Source organism: Hemiscyllium ocellatum, chromosome 1, assembly GCF_020745735.1.
Source record: "Hemiscyllium ocellatum isolate sHemOce1 chromosome 1, sHemOce1.pat.X.cur, whole genome shotgun sequence".
NCBI classification, from domain to species: domain Eukaryota; kingdom Metazoa; phylum Chordata; class Chondrichthyes; order Orectolobiformes; family Hemiscylliidae; genus Hemiscyllium; species Hemiscyllium ocellatum.
Window position 1 is genome coordinate 49,243,654 of NC_083401.1, and position 22,443 is coordinate 49,266,096.

Consider the following 22,443-nt stretch of genomic DNA (forward strand, 5'->3'; position numbering starts at 1 on the left):
TGAATATGATAATAATCTAGAGTTAAGAGTCTATGATAACCATGAATTCATTGCCGATTGCCAGAAATACTCATCTGGTCCGCTAATGCCCTTTAGGGGAGAAACTGCCATCCTTACCTGGTTTGGTGAACATGTGACTCCAGCCCCAAGCCATGTGGTTGACTCTTAACTGCCCTCAGGGCAATTAGGGATGGGCAATAAATGCTGGCTGAGCTGGTGAAGTCCTCATCCAGTGAATGAATTTAGAAAAGGTTAAACATGGGCAAGGAAACCTCCTGCTGATTACCACGTACCATCCTCCCTCAGTTGATGAATTGGTATGCCTCTGCATTGAACAACATTGAGAGGAAATATTGAGGAAATAGGGAGAGTTCAATGTAAATGAAAAAAAATAAATACACGAGTGGAGAGAGACAGCTCTAATGGTTGCTATGTTTACTGCAATAGAGGAGGCCAGCACAGGGGATGATAGAGGAGATTATAAGTGCGAGTTTTAAGAAGATTTGTAGCTCAGGTTGAGGTTCTGGATGTACATTCGTTTTCATGAAAACGAATCTTCCAGCTCAGTGAGCAAACCTACATCCAGAGAATTTTCGATAATCTCAAATTTTTCTTGGAGTGTAGGATGGGAAACCAGTCAGAGGTGGCTTAGCAGTATTCTTGATGAAGGGCTTTTGCCTGAAACGTCGATTTAACTGCTCCTCGGATGCTGCCTGAACTGTTATGCTTTTCCAGCACCACTAATCCAGAATTAGCTTGGTCAAGTCCAGAGTTAATAAATAGTGGTTTCAACAACAGATGAGACAAAGCTGTGAATGGAATGAGGCATCTTTACTGATGCTGGAAGCACATGGTCAGAAACTCACTGTGGGGTTAAATGTGACAGAGGTTATAAACAAACTGGTTTAGCATCAAACTTGATGAAACCTGGAATCATGATGAGATTTAATTGGTTATTTAAGCTTGATCTTATAAATATGCAATTGTTTCCTTCTATCATTTTTTCTTTTATTTTCTTATGGGATGTCAGCATTGCTTCCAAAAATACCATTTGTTGCCTGCCTCTCATCACCCTTGAACTCCATGGTTCGCTAGGCTATTTTGAAGGGCAGTTAAAATTCAACTACAGTTCTATGTACCAGGAGTCACGTACTCAAACCCAGGTAAAATTGAAAGATTTCCTTCCCGAAAGAGTAGTTGTGAACCAATGAGTTTTTGCAGTAGTTGGTAATGGTCATCATGATTCCAATTATTGAGACTAGCTTTACATTCCGGATTCATTAACTGAAGACAAATTCCACCAGCTGTGTGGTCTAATTAGAACCCATGTCCTTAGAGCATTATCGTGGAGTTCTAGATTCCCTGGTGTGGCATTACTGCTATGCAAACATTTCTCAATTGCACCATCTAGTCCTACATTCATATTTCTGATTTTTATCATTTCTAGCTGACTTACATCTGCATAACAGTATACTGAGGGGAGGCCTTGCTTCATCCCACCTCAAACTCAGATCACTGAATTGAAGGTCATTGTCCTTGCACCTTCTGGGACAGGGGTCTGCATCAGAGCCAGGTAACTAGGTCCCCTGTCTCTATTGATCCCACTGTGCTTGGGTCAATGGAGGGGCTCCTATGCTTGGGTTGAGGGCCAGGGGCCCAGACTAGCAGCAGCACCAAGACCGTGCTTTCTGTTCTTGCCCTTGTGACCTTGGACAGAGAGTTCCCAATGAAATGCCACAGTTGACAATGGAGCTATTCGGTGCAATGGAGGAAAGTTCTTGTTTCTGACAAAGGCAGAGGCTTCAAACTACGGTGAAACGTGTGAATAGAACTGAAAAGATCAGAGGGACCTCTCACCAATTAAATGATTTTATGACATTCCTGAGCAATCACAATTGGTCAGCAGTTGATTCAATGTGTAGTGGTAACTGGGGCAGAAGAACAGAAATAACATAAGAGTGTGCTCATGCTGCCAGCCTTTACCTCCAGCAAATACAAAGTGGTGACTAACTGTAATCTTATCAGGAAGAATGGAGTTATTTTGCACTAAATGTGTACATGACCTTTGTCAGTAAGTCTCTTATATTTGTAACTTATGGATGCAATGCTTCTGGCCCTTCAGATGCTGACCCAGACTCTCCAGAGTAGGCTTATTATTTTTGATATTTGTTTTCCTAATATTGTCGAATGTTACATTCATCTCCATTTGTATTCTTAATCATCTCCAGATTTAGCAGACTATAATTGTACGAAAAGTGCATTATTTCCCACAAACCAAATTGTAGATTTTTTTTATTGCTTTTTATCAGATTTTTAAAAAAATTTTCTTCTGAAAAACTGGAATTGGAAGTTCAGTGCAGCCTACCTGCCGTCTTGCTGTGAAGTTATATATGTCCTTGTAGCTCATCAACATTTGACCTTGATTGAAGAGCATATCATGTATTTGATTCAGATTTCTGGCAGACAATGTTGGAGAAGCCCAGCAAGTCTGGAGGGAAAAATAAGACTTTCTTCAGGACCGAACTTCAATTCTGTGTGTTTGTACCTGAATGGAATGGGTCGCTAGTCCATGTGACAAAGCAATTAAAAGTCGACCATGTTGCTGTGGTTTGAGTGGCATGTAGGCCAGAGCTTGTTCCCTAAAATCGACATTAGTAAGCCAGATGGGATTTTATAATAATCAATGGCATTACTATTGAGACTAGCTTCTAATTAATTAACTTTAAATCAGCTGCTTTGGTGGGATTTGAACCTGTGCTCTCAGGACATTAGTTTGGGCCTCTGGTTTACTGGTCCCACGATACGCCCACTATGCCATTGTTATATCCATAAGGCTCTGACAAGACAGACTTGACCAGCTCACTCTTACTTCTGTCCCTCTGTTGTCAATGTTCTGTACTTTTGAAGATGGCCACTTCATGGAGATATAATCAACAACCTTAGCGTGTTGCTAGTGAAGGCAGTAGTCTGGTTGACATTGTCCAGTGTTTGCCAGAACAACTTCAAACAGAGATAACATTCAAACTCAGGATCCCTGGCTCACATTTGCCCTTCCTTATCTACCAGCATTGAAGAGACCAATTCTAGTATCACTCCACTTCTCTGGCTCATATTTGCTACTTGAACACCAAGTATAAATCAATCTGGAATTTTTCTAGTTTGTGTAGCACTTGTTTGCACTATCTTAACATTTTCTGGTTAGTCTAGAATTTTGAGAGATCTTTGTTTAGTTGAGGAATTTGCTGAAAAATGTGTTGCTGGAATAGCGCAGCAGGTCAGGCAGCATCCAAGGAGCAGGAGAATCGATGTTTCGGGCATAAGCCCTTCTTCAGTCTTGAAGAAGGGCTTATGCCCGAAACGTCGATTCTCCTGCTCCTTGGATGCTGCCTGACCCGCTGTGCTTTTCCAGCAACACATTTTTCAGCTCTGATCTCCAGCATCTGCAGTCCTCACTTTCTCTTAGTTGAGGAATTTGTTGGTAAAGCAAGGCAAAATGGTGGTTTTGTCAGCGCAAGTATTTCAACTGAATAAGTTTTCAATTAAAGAGAACGGGTAACAGATCTACCTTGCTCATTGACTGTTCAGCAATAAGTAATTACTGTGCTGTTCAGTTTCCAAGTACCAATCTATCAATACATGGATTGAACTATTAGTCTGCCACCTTATCTCTCTGCATTTGGAGCAGATCATTAACCTGATTAATAATGAACAATGTGATTTTTCTGTTACAGGCAAGTAATATTAGTTTTTATTTGCTGCAAACACAAAGGCCATCACTACTACTTCTCAAATGGGTGGAATATTCATCCAGCAGGATGTCAGCAGCTGCTTTTGTCTGTAATTGGAACCTTGTGTTGGTGCCCAGTGGTCAGATTGAGGAAGACTGTTTACAGGCAGTGCACTTCTTGGAACAGATTGGGACAGTTTTGATGATGTGCTGTGAGGAATACTATGGGCCAAGTGTCAAGTGTCAAAAATTAGCCAAGTGTCAATTTTTGGGAGTTTTAAGGAGAGTTGCTATCCATAAGCTCTAGCAAGTTCTCATGCAATTTCCTGTGCTCGCCTCATTATGTAACATTACATTACCTATACTATCAACAGCTAAATGTAATGGAAGAGAAATGAACAAGAATTGCTTCTAGGGGCACATGGTCATAAATAGAAGCATACCATCCCCTTTTGGGATGGGCAACAAATTGCACATGTGAAATCAGTTTTAAACTATAACATTTGTGAATGCGTTGCCATTTTCCATTGTCACCCATCACTATAATGGCACCTACAAAAATCAAGCTGCAGAAGCTACTCATTGTTAATGTCTCACCAAGTCCATTTAATCAATGTTACTTTTTCCCAAATGCCCAGCATTGTAGAACAACTTGTCATTCTTCAGTGTGAGAGCATTAGATGTTATAAAGCCTTCAAACAGTTGAAAACATTACATTTTATCGAACAACAGCAAAAGCATAGAAAATAACAATATAAATGCTGCAATTGTTTCTGACAATAAAATGGTGCTGCTTGCCTTGTGAACAGCAACAGATTTCTGTCACTAAATGATGATTTCTATTTAGACTGGGTGTCAATCAAGTTCTGTGTTTGTGCTGGTTTGTGTCCAGCACTTCACAGCTCTATCATGGTGAAGGTGATGTTATAAGTGAATTCTGTCTAGGTATTCTAAATCTCCGGAGAATAGTTCCTGACACTCGGCTAACTATTCTACTCTAGGGTTCTGATTCAGACCAACCGGGTTCTGCCTCCGAACTCTGCCAACCGCGGACTGTTCTTTAACCCTTGTATCAAGGGAGACTGTCCACAGGGTTCAGTTCCAAGAGCCAAACTCCAAGCTGTCAGCATCAGCCCTTATCCCCACCGGCTATCACTTCTCCCGTGGCAAATCGAAATGCTGCGAGACACACACAAACGGAGCAACAGATGTTTATTCAATCTTTGAAGATTGGGCGAGTTTCCAAAAAGGACTTCGGAAATCGCGCCGAAAGATTTTACAGCACCAATACTTATACATTATTTTTCCATTCAAAAACATTAGTGATAATTTCATTGGTTTAAACATCTCACGCTATGGATTTTCTTACATTAAAAATCATTAATGACAATTCCATTGGTTAAAACATTTCACGCTTTTCCTTGCCAATTCCTTAATTAAAATGTTATATTATTTTACAATTCTTGCTAGTTAGTACATTCCTTTATTATCTTCATAAAAAGAGCTTTCATTGTATTTTGCCCTCTGTGTCTAACTGAAGCATTCCTTGGTTTCTTGCCCAAGGTTACCATGTTCCTGGCATAACAGAGGTGACTTCTAGTTCATGCTTCATTACGGCCTAGTCGATCATTAGTTTCATAATTTAGCTTTTATTCATTAAACCTCAGTTTTAGTACAGAAATTACCCCACTCATACCAAGAGAGTGTGTGTGTGTGAGTGAGTGTATGTGTGTGTGTGTGTGTGTGGGTTATGTGTGAGGTGTGTTGTGTGTGTGTGTGTGAATGCATGAGTAGAATGTGTGTGTGTGTGTGTGTGTGTGTGTGTGTGTGAATGCATGAAACTGCAGAAATTACATTAACCATATCAATCCCCCCTGTCTTTTTATACAGTTTGTAATTTCTGCAACATAATCATAGCCTGTCTATTCCAATCAGCCTCAGGATCATTTGCATCAGCTTGAAGGTGAATGCCCACTACTGTATGCGGGTCACTCTTCATCAAAGCAGTCTCAATAAGGCGGGTAATTAGACCACGCAGACATGGAATTATACAACAGCCCAAAGCAACTAAAATCCCTGTTACCACCAGAGTGTAATCACCACTGAGACCATCACCCCCTTCCATTTACCAAACCACCGCTCTAGCCAGCCAGTCCAATCAGTATTTACACCTGAATTCTCAGCTATTTCATCAGCCAGTGCCTGGAGACCTTCCAGGGCACGGGTGACCGAACCATCAGGGGCCGTATTGTTGGGAAGAAAAGTACAACATTGAGAGCCTATCATGGCACAAACGCCCCCCTTTTCAGCTAAGAGCATGTCCAAGGCCAGTCTATTTTCCCAAGCCATACGACTGGTGGCATCCAGTTGTTCGGCCAAACTCTTTACTGCATCTCTAGTATGGTTAATAAACCGTGCTTGGTTATAATAAATGTAGTTTATCCAATCCACATTCTTATTAATAGTAACCCACCAGAATAGGGATGACTCAAAGCCTGCTGAAATCTGGTTACGAGCTTTGAACTCATCAGGCACCCCCCTAGGGACCCCTATTGAATCAAGATAAATCTTCTCATCAAAAGAAGTGGGTAGCAGTGATCTCTTATCTCTTCCTTTTCTCCCAACTAACTGTTCTCTCTCAAATGCCAAGGTGAATGGTATAGCCAATTGTACAATTGCACATATCCCCTTCCAATCAGGGGACAGGGTGGGTCTCAGTAGTTTTCCTCCACAGTACCACCACAGATCCGCTCGGGGAACGTTTAAAGATGAGTAATTTCTTCCTTCCACTGCTTCAGTAACGTTTTTAATCACCGAACACAATCTCAGCTCCCCCAAATCAATAGATCCACCCTGTCTTTCAACACACGATGTGTGATTCCCAACAGCGGCAGAAAACACAGGGGGAGCTTGCCTCTTATGTCCTTTTAAGGAAGAGAGCATCAAAGACAAAGAGGCACAATTCGGATTCTTCCATGCAGTCTCATCTTGATATAGGGCTATCATGCATTCCATGCCCTGTTTGTTTCGCTCCCACCCGAGCGGAAAGGGAACTACCTGAGACACTGTCCTACCGGAGGCACATGCATAGCAATTGCTTTTGTTCAGGCTTTTTACAGTATATTTAACCCATTCAACCCAGGCATTTGTTTCTCCATATCCTGTTTCTATTTCAAGAGTCTGTCTCAGGTCTTTAACCTCTATAATCTGCAGTGACTTTGGATCAGTGTAAGGGGTTAAAGGTTGCAGTTTAGAATCAAGGAATCCCAAAGGCTGTCCCCGTCCGACGCCAATTCAAAAGCAGCAGCCCACAAAACGCTTCCCATGCGCTGTCATCTCTATCTTTAAATCTTTACTAAGGAGTTGGGACCCATTTTTATGGGGAAATGAGTCTTCAGAGGAAGCATTTTTAATGGTGAGATATATAGGATGACACTTCCTGTCAAAACAGTTTAGGGCTGGGCTAAAGGGGGCTCTATGGATAGTGATGCTAGGCGGTGGCTTTTGCGGTTCGGTAGGGTGTGAAGAAATATCTTGGAGGAAAGATATTCCCTTTGAAACTCTACATCTGGGCATTCTACTTAGGCTGCAAGCATCAATTTTTATAACTTGTGGAAATTCCGAAACAGAAATCATTAACACAACATCTGAAAAAGATATATGAGCAAAACTCAGAAGTAACAGGAATAGCAGCATAATTCTGACTAGTGCTAAGAACTTAAACAATATATCAAAGCACAAAACAAGGTTAACATACAATTCTGAAGAAACAGTCCCCGCACTCACGTCGCCAAAGTATAGTCAGTTAATCAAAGTCTGTTCAGTCTGAGTTATAGTGGGTCACGTGTTGATTCGGCTGTCCAGACTCCTTTCCTAACTGGAGAGGTTACTGGCCATTTGCCAGCCTTTCTCCGCCGTTCAGTGGTGAGGAGTACTAGGAACGGGCCGTCCCACACAAGTTCGAGAGTTTGCTGTTGTCAATGTTTGATCAAAACCCCTTCACCGGGTTCAATAGTGTGCACAGCGAAATCCAGAGGTGGTGTCTGAGTCCGGAGTCCCTGGTGGAGTAAACGAGAAACAGCGAAGCCCAGGGTCTCAACATATTTACAGATACACATATCTTGTGACTCAAGCTCTAGGTGATAAACACTCAAACATTCATGCACTAACGAACAGATGACTTTCAGCCAGAAACACAACAAAATGTAATAGCTTCCGTTCTCTCTCTGTAGGTCCTCACACACAGCCGATCTCTCTCTCTCTCTCTCATACGGTGTTGGTCTCTCTGTCTATGTCTGCCTGTCACTGTCTCCTGTGTCTGCGCATCGGAGCTCATAGCGACCTCCCCTCGACCACCAGGTCTTCAAGTGCTAATTCTTTTCCCCAACTATCTCCACTCGCAGTCTCCAGTACTGCGCCATGTGGCAGATCTCCCCCCTTTTCCCAGAGGTCACTGCTCTACATATGGAACTGTTCAGGGTCGGTTGTCAGTAACATTTTAATTCTTTCAAGCACATCGCAGTTGTCAAATGTAATGTTTTCCCTGTGTCTGGGAGCATCCGCCCCCGGAGCTCCCACTCCCTACCTACGGCTGTTCAATGCAGCCCTACGCGCCGTATAGCCCCCACAAACAATCTCAGCGCAATACAGTCTACTTACTATCTCAACGTCCTGAAACTCACTCTCAAGTTACCCATATTAATTTGCATCTACCCTCAGAGTTTCTGTTCCCCCCTGCCTTATCAGCAGCCTATCTCTCTGTGTAACTGGGTACATTTGCCCCTGGAGCCCCTGCTCCCCTGCCTCATTTTCCTGAAGGTGGATACCACCCCTCATGTGAATTTGGAATTGTTCTAACTTATTACTACCTTGCACTCAATCTCATGAATGGTCCTCCTTTCCATAAGAAGTCAGCCGGATTTGAACATGCGCCCACCTCTATCTTAAGGTCCTCTCGATCTAAGAGCACTGCCTCATATTTCAGGATTCGGGAGTCTGTGAGCCATCGTCCCGCTTTTTGATTCAGAATAGTGCGGACTTGGTGAGGAGTAACCACAGTCAGTGGTGCTCCAAATGTCAGTTTCTGGCTTTCTTCCACTAGCTTAGCAGTGGCTGCTACTGCTTGTACACATTCGGGCCAACCCCGTGAAACGGGGTCTAGGATTCTGGAGAGGAAAGCTACAGGTTTTCTACGTCCACCCCATTCCTGAGTCAAGACCCCAAAAGCTGTCCCGTGTTTGGCATTAACAAAGAGTCTAAAATCTTTATTAAAATCTGGCAAGCTCAAAACCGGTGCTGTAACTAATTTTTAAAAAAAAGTTTCAATCAGCATTTTTCCTTCTGGGTCCCATTTAACCCTATCCGGAGCCTCCTCTGTTAGCTGCAGGTATAGCCTTTTCATAAGAGTAGCATAATCATCTATCCAGAGTCTGCAATAACCCAGCAAACCCAGGAACTTTCGGAGTTCCCTCTTAGTTCGGGGTAGTCCTAATTCTACAATTCCCTTTATTCTTTCGGGGCTTATTCTCTTCTGCCCTTGACTGATCAAATGCCCTAAATATCTTACTTCCCGTTCCACATACTGTAGTTTGTTCTGACTAACTCGCAATCCCTTCACTGCAAGGTAGTTTAATAAATCATTGGTTCTCTGCTGTGTGTCAGTTTGGGTGGGACCGGACAACAGGAGGTCGTCCACATACTGAATTAACTTTAAAGTTGGCCTTAAAGTCAAGCCCTCAAGAACTTGTTCTAGGATCTGTCCAAACAAGTTTGGTGACTCGGTAAAACCTTCAGCTAAGACAGTCCACCTATACTGCTGTTTTCTCCCAGTATCAGGGTCCTCCTTAAGTTCTAATAAAATCATATCATGAAAGAAAATAACGTTGAGCATTCATAAAATTACAATCAAAAATAGCACACTGAATCAAATGACAAACAACAAGTTTTAAACATAAAACCATTAACAAACAGATGAATGGAAGCCAGAGCACAAAGTGTTAAACTGCTTGTTAACTGAGAAGCCTTCTGCCAGATTCTTTCTCACAGACACCATGATAACACAAACACAAATTCTCACATCCACAGAGACTACTTTATTTTTCACAATCAAATTTACACACAGAGATCCTATCGGGGCCGGCCCATCTCTTTCACACATACATAAATCACGAAGTGAACCCGAACATTTCCTAACCGACTCCCTTAATCTGTGTAAGAACGCACAGGGAGACTCGTCCTTTCCCTGCCTCAGGTCGAAAACCTTGGTGAAATTTTGCTGTTTGGGGATGCAAGTTTGTATCCCTTGGATTATCAAATTTCGCAAGTCTGACGTATTTTCCCTTCTATATTGTGGTGGTCCCAGTTAGGGTTCTGAAGGGGATATTTGTCCTCACCCCTAACCATCCCCCTCTCATGCCAAATTGTCCGGCAAGCTCAATACCGGCGCTGCTAGTAGTTTTTTTTAAATCTCAATTAACACTTTCCCTATCCAGTATCCCCATATAAGTCTCCTTTCTCCCCCAGTAAATAGTATATTCAAAAATAGACATTAACTCAGCCCACATATACAGACTGGGCCTCAAAAATAAATTAATTTGTTCTGACAATCCTATCGGATTCTCAACCAGGATCGTCATTTCCTTTTAAATGTTCCGACCTCCCCACTGGTGAGGGGGTCACACACAAACCCAATCTCCTTGTCCCCTATCGGCACTTTAGTCGATACGTTCTTCCTTTTTTTAAGAAATATTGCAATGTTCCTAGCTTCTCATATCCTCAAACACCAATTTATTAATTCATGCTTGACTAACTTTAAAGCCTGTTCCTAACTTGTAAACATATTTATATATTTATGTCCATTTATTCAGAATTTAATATTTAAAATGTAAAATGCATACAGTTCCCAATTTTGAAATCCACTGTAATCACCCAGATTTAGTACCCTTATTTAGATCCAAAATTAGTTTTCTTATGTACTCCTGACCAATTATTTCTCAATTACAATACTTTAGGTCGTAAAATAATCAGAGCTGTCTTACAATAATTTGTCAATTCAAGTTAAAAAAAATTCTAATGGCCGAATCCAAGGTCTCAGATAATAACCATGGAAATTATCGTCTTTTTTTCCGACAGTCTACTGTTGAACTGAAACTTAAACTGTCCTTCACATATTGAAAATAAATCATGTTAAGTTTACATAAAAATCACATTTAAAACAATCCTGGAACTCAAGCTCCAGTGAATAAAACTTCCTCATTCAATCACCAACAAACAAATGTGCATTCAAACCGAATCACAGAGGGTTAAATGTTTTGCGAGCTATTCTCGCACTCTCTCTCTCTCTGTCGGTCTTACTGCAAGCTGCTGGTAAAAAAAAATAAACTTCAGTTGTCTTATATCATTTGAGTTTAATGGGGCTACAACAAATCCCGTGGTCCGTTCCCCAAATGGGACCTCCCGCAGGGGACACAGTCTCACTACTTCTTTATCACCTTTTTCCCTTATCTCTTTCTCCTTTAGTCGTGCAGATTTCCTAACCCCCTTCAGCTCCTGCTGCTGTGGCTCCCAAGTCCCCTTCGCCAGATCCCTCGGATCCCTCTCCCTGATTCACCAACGGCCGCTGCCGTTGTTCATTCTGAAGAGCATATGGCGGGGGTGCCACAGGCGGGGGTAAGTTTTCTAACACTTCCCACTTACTCTCTTTTTCTTCAAGTGGGATTAAAGGATATAAGGGTACTGGGGTTGGAGCGGTTGCTGTCGGGTTCCCTACCCAACATACAGCATACTCGCTCTCCTTTAAACCTGGATTCTGTTTATTCTTTACATAATCATTTAAAATTTGACAAACCCAATCCTCGTCCGATCCAAATTTTGGCCAGATCACTGATGGCGGACGGATGGGTTCTTTTACCCAAACAAAACAACAGTATTTTATCATTTCCCTTTTCTTTAAGCCCCGACTTTCGTAGGGACTCCAATTCCCCAATTTTCGTCCCAGCGGACTATCAGGGGGAATTTCCGGGGTTTCGTCTTCCCGTTCCTTTTTAGACCTGGAACCTCGGCCACCCATGGTTGGTCTTCAGGCTAACCTATATTCTAGACTCTGGTTACTCAATTAACCCTTGTATCCCGGTTACCTGTCACAACCACCGAGTCGACAAGGCAGTGTACACTTCTCAATTCCGCGAAAACCCCAAATACCAGAGAAGGTTCCTACCTTGATCCATGCACGGAGTTGTCCGACTCAAGATAACACTTCAACCTGTTACCTTATCAAAACTTCAACCTTTTACTTTATTATAAGCGCTTCCTATTCACATCGTTTGCTCAAATATCTGTGTGTGTCACAGTGTCCCGGAATCATTCAGAGCCTCCCGTGGGAGTTCTTTTTAGTATCCCGGACACGAGCCCCCAAATGTGTTATAAGTGATTTCTGTCTAGGTATTCTAAATCTCTGGAGAATAGTTCCTGACACTCGGCTAACTATTCTACTCTAGGGTTCTGATTCAGACCAACCGGGTTCTGCCTCCAAACTCTGCCAACCGCGGACTGTCCTTTAACCCTTGTATCAAGGGAGACTGTCCACAGGGTTCAGTTCCAAGAGCCAAACTCCAAGCTGTCAGCATCAGCCCTTATCCCCACCGGCTATCACTTCTCCCGTGGCAAATCGAAATGCTGCGAGACACACACAAACGGAGCAACAGATGTTTATTCAATCTTCGAAGATTGGGCGAGTTTCCAAAAAGGACTTCGGAAATCGCGCCGGAAGATTTTACAGCACCAATATTTATACATTATTTTTACATTCGAAAACATTAGTGATAATTCCATTGGTTAAAAACATCTCACGCTATGGATTTTCTTACATTAAAAATCATTAATGACAATTCCATTGGTTAAAACATTTCATGCTTTTCTCTGCCAATTCCTTAATTAAAATGTTATATTATTTTAACAATTTTTGCTAGTTAGAACATTCCTTTGTTATCTCCATGTTCTTGCTGGTTAAAGCATTTATTGATTTTTTGTATGTCATAAAAAGAGCTTTCATTGTATTTTGCCCTCTGTGTCTAACTGAAGCATTCCTTGGTATCTTGCCCAAGGTTACCATGTTCCTGGCATAACAGAGGTGACTTCTAGTTCATGCTTCTCTATGGCCTAGCCGAACATTAGTCTCATAATTTAGCCTTTATTCATTAAACCTCAGTTTTAGTACAGAAATTACCCCACTCATACCAAGAGAGTGTGTGTGTGTAGTGTGGGTATGCGTGTGTAAGTGAGTGTGTTCCTAACGTATATGTGTGTGTGTGTGTGTGTGTGTGAGTGAATGTAGTGTGAGTCTAGTGTGTATGTGTGTGTGTGTTGGGTGTGTGTGTATGTATGTGTGAATGAAGTAATATGTGTGTGTGTGTGTGTGTGTGAATGTATGAAACTGCAGAAATTACATTAACCATATCAATCACATCCTCTCTTTATCCGCTTCAGTTGTGCAGGTTACTGAATGCAATGGTTATTCAGCACACCCTGGCTGGAGTGTACTGCAGATTTCTCCAGATCAATCAAAACATTGGAACCTCATGAGTTGGTTGAACACAGATGCAATGTGTGGGGAACATTAGAAACAGAACAGGTCCCTAAAAGTAAACAGAGCAGTCAGCATTCACAGCACACACAAATGACAGTCCAGTGTAGTGCGCAACATACTGGGACATGGAAGGCTATAACAAGACAGGCCATGGAATGCCAGCACATTGTCTGCTGACATACTGGACCTTATTGTGATGTATGTAGCACAAGCCATGCCTTGTAAGTAGAGTAGGAGTTTGTGAATGTGATAGAATTATTGAAACAGTGGCTTCCCCACTTGCCCACATCACTCAAGAAAGGCAGCACTGACTATTAGAGCATGTTGAAAATGTGTTGCTGGTTAAAGCACAGCAGGTTAGGCAGCATCCAAGGACCAAATACTTACAGTACAAGTTGAAAGTAAATCAGCTCCATGGCCTTGTAAAGTCTGAGATTAGATTACATTAAATTAGATTCCCCACAGTGTGGAAACAGGCCCTTCGGCCCAACAAGTCCACACCAATCCCCCGAAGAGTTACCCACCCAGACACTATATTTGCCCCTGACTAATGTACCTAACACAATGGGCAATGTAGTACGGCCAATTCGCCTAATCTGCATATCTTTGGATTGTGGGAGGAACCCACACAGACACTGGGGGATCATGCAAACTCTGCACAGAAAGTCACCCAAGGTGGGAATCAAACCCAGGTCCCTGGCACTGTGAGGTAGCAGTGCTAACCACTGAGCCACTGTGTCACCATGCCACCTATTAAAAGCTGTTAGAAAACAATAGTAAGGTGAATCTCAAGGCTTTTTATACATAGATAAAAAGCAAGAGTAATAAAGACCCTCTGAAGAGCAACCCACCCAGATTCCCCTACATTTACCCCTGACTAATGCACCTAACACTATGGGCAGTTTAGTATGCCCAATTCACCGAACCTGCACATCCTTGGACTGTGGGAGGAAACTGGAGCACCCAGAGGAAACCCACGCAGACACGAGGAGAATGTGCAAACTCCACACAGATAGTTGGCCCGATGCGGGAATTGAACCCAGGTCCCTGGCGCTCTTGGATAGTCTTTGAATTTTGGCCCGTAAGTAACTCATTTAAGATTGCCTGTGATCCCCTTTATTTCACAGATGAGATTATTTCCAATCTGCAATGACCAATAACCTGGTTAAGATTGTAGTTGACATAGTTTGTCACTGCATGTGTTTCACATGCAGAATTCAATGATTACAGATATCCTAAGCCTGTACTGTGTAAGTGCTTGATTAATGCAATCTTCCCTTGAAGGGCCTCACATCACACACATGTAGAGGCTGTATCTTCCGTCCAATCTGCATGTGATGGCTGCCACTTTTCGTTTCATTATATTTTTGCAATTAGATGAGAATTGAAGGAAACATTGGTCAACCTTCACAGAGTAAGTTGAGGCTCAGTGTGTTAATCTAACTGACCACCTCCTCCACTCCCCAAGACCTTTGTGTTCCTTTCTGCTTTGCACTCTCTGCTAACTCCATCAGTCTGAGCTTCCAAATATTCCAACTTTTTATTTAAGTCTCTACTCTCATCATTACTCCCTGAGCCTAGAGTTAACTATGATTAGAGTAGTGCTGGAAATGCACAGCAGGTCAGGCAGCATCCAAGGAGCAGGGAAATCAACATTTTGGGCAGGACCCTTCATCCTCATTCCTGATGAAGAGCTCCTGCCCGAAATGTTGATTTTCCTGCTCCTTGGATGCTGCCTGACCTGCTGTGAATTTCCAGCACCACTCGAATCTTGACTCTAATCTTCAAAATCTGCAGTCCTCGATTTCGCCGAGAGTTAACCATGTCAACCCTTATGAAGCACTGCCCTTAATTAAAGTCACATTGGTGGTGTTGTCAGTGACCCCTACCCCAACTCCTGAAATAAATTGTATTCCCACTGCTTTATTGTCTGTCACCCATATAGCCCTGAAGAAGGGCTTTGGCCTGAAACGTCGATTTTCCTGCTCCTCGGATGCTGCCTGACCTACTGTGCTTTTCCAGCAACACACTCTCCAGCACCTGCAGACCTCACTTTCTCCCACCCATATATGTAGAATTGCCTCACATCATAGTTATTGTCCCACAACATCCCAGGTTGCTGCTTCCAGTCCCTACAACTGACTTGCCCATCACAACACTGGTCTCTGATAATCTGCCTTGCCTTTCAATAAGTACGTACCCAGGACTGACCGTGGTCCAAACTTCTGAGCAACTTGGAATGACAACCTCCACTGAGAAGTGATTAGACCCCTGACTGATATCTATGCTGCTCACTGACTGATTTCCACCAATGCTGGTTGCCCTGCATCTGCAGGACTGGCTGTGGCCTACTTGTTGGGCAGTAATAATATGGAACTCCTGACCTAAGTAGCAGACTGAACATGTCCAAGCCTCTGAACTGAAATCGGATGCCGTCCTTGACTGTGGTAACAACCCCTGGTTGCTGATGGTCTCCCTTGGCTTGACTGACTTGGTTGAAGCACATGTTGTGTTTTTACAATGTTAGCTGCTGGCACATGCTGTGGGTGTGATATTCCATACCATGGTGCTACATAGCAAGACCTCCTCTCTCCCCCAGCTAATTAACAATGGCATGATGCCTAGCTTTTTATTGGAACTAAAAGATAATGTTAGACAGTAGTACTGAAAAAAGAGAAACATGTGGATGCTAGAAATCTGAAACAATGTGACAGGATTATTGAAACCTTGGCTTCTCCACCCTCCCACATCACTCAGCAGATCTGGTAGCATCCTTGAAGAGAAATCAAGAGTTAACCTTTTGGGTATGGTGACCCTTCTTCAGAACTAAAAATGTTCTGAAGAAGGTTCTGAGCTGAAGTTCAGAACGGAGGGTCACTGAACTTGAAATGCTAACTCTGATTTCTATCCACAGATGCTGAGACCTGCTGAGATTTTCCAGCAATTTCTGTTTTTATTTAAGATAGCAGTACTGTTGGCTGAGAGTTCAAAATGTGCTGGCCATGTGCAAAAAAGCAAATCAAGGCAAGGCAGTGAGCATCCAAGTAGGTGTGTGTTAAGAAAGCAAGCTGAGTTCTCTGAGATGCATTGTGTTCCAATTCGTGAGATGGGTGCCTGTCCTTGCATACAAAGTTGTCTAGCTGCAGCTTTGCAAGAGAGATGTTGTGCTGTCCAAAGTGCTGTATTGAAGGGGTGAACCCTTTTCTAAATGAGTCAGAGATGTGTCATGATATTGTGGTGAGGCTAGTGCATGACCGAAGGGTGCAGGCAGTCACTACTCTTGGAGTGAACCCAGAGATGTTATGAAATACTGGTCCAGATGGAGACCTGATGGAGCAAGCAATGAACTGGAGGTGCCAAATATTCACTCCGACTTTCACGTTGGGAATTGTTGGCATCTAGTTTCTCTTCATTGTATGGGAATATAGGAAATTGATTATGAATGAGAGGTAATGATGAGATGTCTATGAATGCAAACAGGTCTCTGTCTCCCCTATCTCATTCACTATTATACTTTTGAGTGGCAAATAGGGCATTTTTTTCTCAATGTAGGGAATCTCATATTCTGTTCTTGCGTATTTCTCCAACTAATTTGCCATTGGTCACACCATTTAGAAGTTAGGAAGATTCCATCTTATGTATTTACTTAAAAAAAGAACATTGCAGTTTTATTATTTTATCTGAACATCTTACAATATCCCATTTGGGCAGTAGTTTGCTATTGGATCTCTGCTAATGCCATTCTTTAGTTGATCGCCAGCACTGCGATAGAGTGTAGTAAGCTGGGTGATGTAGGATCTCTTCCCACTTTCCAACATTCTTTGCTCTTCCTTCACAAGCATCTACTTCTGTTTTCGCAGCTGAAACAAGAAACTCCTTTTGTGAATTTGCACGTACGCAGTGGGGCAGGAATTATGTAGGATAGTGCTTCCAGACTTCCTGTGATTCCTTGAGGGCAGATACAGCCATGAGCCAGGATTTGGCTTTGTTCACTGAGGAACACGGCACAGTCCATGGCTTGTAAAATGCTTGTTTGGTGAATCCACTAGCAGCACTACTTGAATGAACCTTTCCCCCAGTATGTATACAGGTCATTCTGCTGTAATGCATGTTTCGTAAATGAGAATTTGCTATAATGCAATTGATAAATTGGAGGCACTGTTTCTAAAGTGCAAAATTTTAAAGCATGTATTAGTTATAATGCAATTCTGGCCCCATTAGTTTAAATGGTGCTGCTGTTGTGCAACCCCCTGTTATAAGAAAATTGCATGAGAACGATGCCACCATGTTATAGCAGAACTGACTAGATATGGTTTTGTAGCAGATATATTAACAACCCTGACGCACATTCAGAGTGTTCTCCACGCTTTTAATTTTATAGACAATAGGTGCAGGAGTAGGCCATTCTGCCCTTCGAGCCTGCACCACCATTCAATATGATCATGGCTGATCATCCTTAATCAGTATCCTGTTTCTGCCTTATCTCCATAACCCTTGATTCCACAATCCTTGAGAGCTCTATCCAACTCTTTCTTAAACAAATCCAGAGACTGGGCCTCCACTGCCCTCTGGGGCAGAGCATTCCACACAACCACCACTCTCTGGGTAAAGAAGTTTCTCCTCATCTCTGTCCTAAATGGTCTACCCTATATTTTTAAGCTGTGTCCTCTGGTTCGGCACTCACCCATCAGCGGAAACATGTTTCCTGCCTCCAGAGTGTCCAATCCTTTAATAATCTTATATGTCTCAATCAGATCCCCTCTCAGTCTTCTAAACTCAAGGGTATACAAGCCCAGTCGCTCCAGTCTCTCAGTGTAAGGTAATCCCGCCATTCCAGGAATTGACCTCGTGAACCTACGCTGCATACCCTCAATAGCCAGTAAGTCTTTCCTCAAATTTGGAGACCAGAACTGCACACAGTAGTCCAGGTGTGGTCTCACCAGGGCCCTGTACAGCTGCAGAAGAACCTCTTTGCTTTTATACTCAATCCCTCTTGTAATGAAGGCCAGCATGCTATTAGCCTTCTTCACTACCTGCTGTATCTTCATTGACTGCTGTACAAGAACACCCAGATTTCTCTGTACTGCCCCTTTACCTAAATTGATTCCATTTAGGTAATAATCTGCCTTCCTGTTCTTGCCACCAAAGTGGATAACCATACATTTATCCACATTAAACTGCATCTGCCATGCATCTGACCACTCACCTAACTTGTCCAGGTCACCCTGTAATTTTCTAACATCCTCATCACATTTCACACTGCCACCCAGCTTAGTATCATCAGCAAATTTGCTAATGTTATTGCTAATACCATCTTCTATATTATTAATATATATTGTAAAAAGTTGCGGTCCCAGTCCTGATCCCTGCGGTACCCCACTGGTCACTGCCTGCCATTCCAAAATGGAGCCGTTTATCACTACTCCTATCAGCCACCCAACTTTCAATCCAAGTTAGTACTTTGCCGCCAATACCGAGCGCCCTACTTTTGCTCACTAACCTCCTATGTGGGACTTTATCAAAAGCTTTCTGAAAATCCAGGTACACTACCTCTACTGGATCTCCCTCGTCCATTTTCAGAGTTACATCCTCAAAAAATTCCAGAAGATTAGTCAAGCCTGATTTTCCCTTCATAAATCCATGCTGACTCTGACCTATCCTGTTACTATTATCCAAATGTGTCGTAATTTCATCCTTTATAATAGACTCCAGCATCTTTCCCACCACTGAGGTCAGACTAACTGGTCTATAATTTCCTATTTTCTCTCTCGCACCTTTCTTAAAAAGTGGTACAACATTAGCCACCCTCCAATCCGCAGGAACTGATCCTGAATCTATCGAACCCTGGAAGATAATCACCAACGCATCCACGATTTCTTGAGCCACCTCCTTCAGTACACTGGGATGTAGACCATCAGGCCCTGGGGACTTATCAACCTTCAGACCTAACAGTCTCTCCAACACCGATTCCTGGCAAATATAAATTCCCTTCAGTTCAGGTCCTTCAGCCACTGTTAGCTCAGGGAGATTACTTGTGTCTTCCCCAGTAAACACAGATCTGAAGTACCAATTCAATTCTTCTGCCATTTCTTTGTTCCCCGTAATATATTCCCCTGTTTCTGTCTTCAAGGGCCCAATTTTAGTCTTAACCATTTTTTTGCCTTTCACATACCTAAAAAAAGTTTACTATCCTCCTTTATATTATTGACCAGTTTACCTTTGTATCTCATTTTTTCTCTGCGTATTTCCTTCTTAGTAATCCTCTGTTGTTCTTTAAAAACTTCCCAGTCCTCCGTTTTCCCATTTATCTTTGCTGTGTTATACTTTTTCTCTTTTAACTTTATATGTTTCGTAACTTCCCTCGTCAGCCATGGCCACCCATGCCTCCTCCTAGGATCTTTCTTCCTTTTTGGAATGAACTGATCCTGCAACTTCTGCATTATACACAGAAATATCTGCCATTGTTCCTCCACTGTCATCCCTGCTAAGGTATTGCACCATTGAACTTTGGCCAGCTCCTCTCTCATAACTCCATAGTTCCCTTTATTCAACAGGAATATTGTCACTTCCGACTGTACCCTCTCCCTCTCAAATTGCAGATTGAAGCTTATTGTATTATGGTCACTACTTTGCAATGGCTCCTTCACTTCGAGGTCCTTGACCAATTCTGGTTCATTGCACAAGACCAGATCCAGAATTGCCGTCTCCCTGGTAGGCTCCAGCACCAGCTGTTCTAAGAATCCATCTCTGAGGCACTCCACAAAGTCTCTTTCTTGAGGTCCAATACCATCCTGATTCTCCCAGTCTACCTGCATGTTGAAATCCCCCATAACAACTGTAGTAACATCTTTGAGACAGGCCAATTTCAGCTCCTGATTCAACTCCCATCCGACATCCAGACTACTGTTTTGGGGCCTGTAGATAACTCCCAAGAGGGTCTTTTTACCTTTAGTATTTCTCAGCTCTATCCACACTGACTCTACATCCCCTGATTCTAGGTCCCCCCGCGCAAGGGACTGAATATCCTCCCTTACCAACATGGCCGCTCCACCCCCTGTGCCTGTCAGTCTGTCCTTACGATAGCATGTGTAACCTTGAATATTCATTTCCCAGGCCCTGTCCACTTGAAGCCACGTCTCAGTTATCCCCACAATATCGTATCTGCCAATTTCCAAAAGAGCCTCAAGCTTATCCATCTTATTTCTAATGCTTCGTGCATTCATGTATAGTATTTTTAATTTGTTACTGCCCTCACCCTTCCCATCAACTCCTATTTCACTCAACCTTACTGCATGATCCCTTTCTGAGTATTCTGCCTCATTGATACAGTTGTCTTTCTTGACTTCCCTTGTTCTAACTTTCCCTCCAATTTCCTTCTTAATCATCCAGTTTGTCCCCTCCCCCCAGCTACTTAATTTAAACGTAGCTGTTTTGCAGTAGCAAACCTACCGGCCAGAATGCTGGTCCCTAACCTATTCAGGTGCAAACCGTCTCTCTTGTAGAATTTATGCTTACCACAAAACATACCCCAGTGATCCAAGATATTAAATCCTTGCTTCCTGCACCAATTCCCCAGCCACACGTTCAAGTCCATTATCTCCCTGTTTCTGGCCTCACTAGCCCGAGGAACTGGAAGCAAACGTAGATAACCACGCTGGACATCCTGCTTTTCAGCCTTCTTCCTAGTTCTCCAAAGTCCCGCTGTAGTATGTTCCTCCTCTTCTTCCCGACATGTGCTGTCATGTACCACCACCTCTGGCTCTTCACCTTCGTCCTTGAGGATTTCCTGCACTCTGTGATGTCTTTAACCCTGGCACCAGGAAGGCAACACACCATCCTTAAGTCCTGTCTGCTGCCACAAAAACCCCAGTCAATTCCTCTCACTATGGAGTCCCCTATTACCACGGCTCTGTGCGATGTCCGACTCTTCCGCTCTGTCTCCACACCAACTTTTCATTGACAGACCTGGCCACCTCATGGACTGGCAGTGTCATCTGTCTCCACTGTTTCCAAAAGATTCAACTTGTTCCTGACAGGTACTTCCCCCGGGGTCTCTTGCACCTGTCTTCTCTTTGCCTTCCTCATCATCTGCTCTCTTCTGGTACAATTGGTGTTATAACCTCACTGAAGGTCTTGTCCAGAAAGATCTCGTTCTCTTGGATGAGCCTAAGGTCCTTGAGTTCTTTCATCAGTGCTGCAATATGCTCTGTCAGTAGCTGAATGTGCACACACTTTCCACACTTATACAAGCCAGGTTTCATATGTATGCAAATTTGTAAGTTTGATTTAAAATCTAGCACAGATTAATTATTCTGTACTCTAGTTTCAAATTATGTTAACATTGAGCTCCTGTGCACCTGAGAGGATTGCTTTCTGCATTGTTTTACCAAAGCTCTTGAAAGTAAAGAACAGCTACTAAACAGTTCCCTCGAAGTCCGGTTTTTAAAACATAAAAAATATATATAATACTTTTCTTAAAAAATCAAAATTTTCTACTTCTGAAGGAAACTTACTATGGAGTGTTTCAGTATTCTTTGATGGTTTAATTATTTGATTGATGAGACATGCCTGTGCACCAGTCTGACACATAGAATCTTGGAATGATATAGTCGAGACCATTCAGCCAATTGTGCCCGTGCACAGTCAGATGACTTCTGTAATGTTTAACAGAATTCGCATACAACATTCAAAAATCCTGAGCTTTACTTCCTCTTGATGAATACAAATTAGTTAATTGGACAGTAATGTGTATGTATATATTTAATTAAATAGTTTAGAACTGTTAAATTTTTCTTGAAAAATGACCAAGGAAACCTTGTATTTTGGTTTGACAAAACTAATGGGAAATTCTCGAATGGATAATGGGTTGTCTGATCTCGGCCTTCATTTGAGAAGCCATTCAGTATATTTGCAAATGCCAGTAACCAAGACCTTAGAGTAGATTATGTCAGTCTGGAAATTGTGTGCACCCAAAACATAATTTGATGGAGGCGAAGAAACAATATTTTGAGAAGGTTAAAGATAATAAAACTAAAAATATAATTAACACCTAATATTTGGAATTGGAAAGAAACAGATGGTCTCTGTCATAAAAACAAAGTACCGTGGGTATAAAAACAGAAAGTCTTGGAGA

General features: G+C 42.5%; 1 protein-coding gene across 3 annotated transcripts in view; it reads left to right on the forward strand.

Annotated features, from left to right (window-relative positions):
* Nucleotides 1-22,443, forward strand: part of znf532 (zinc finger protein 532) — a 155,909-nt gene that overhangs the window by 104,809 nt on the left and 28,657 nt on the right. The window lies entirely within an intron of this gene.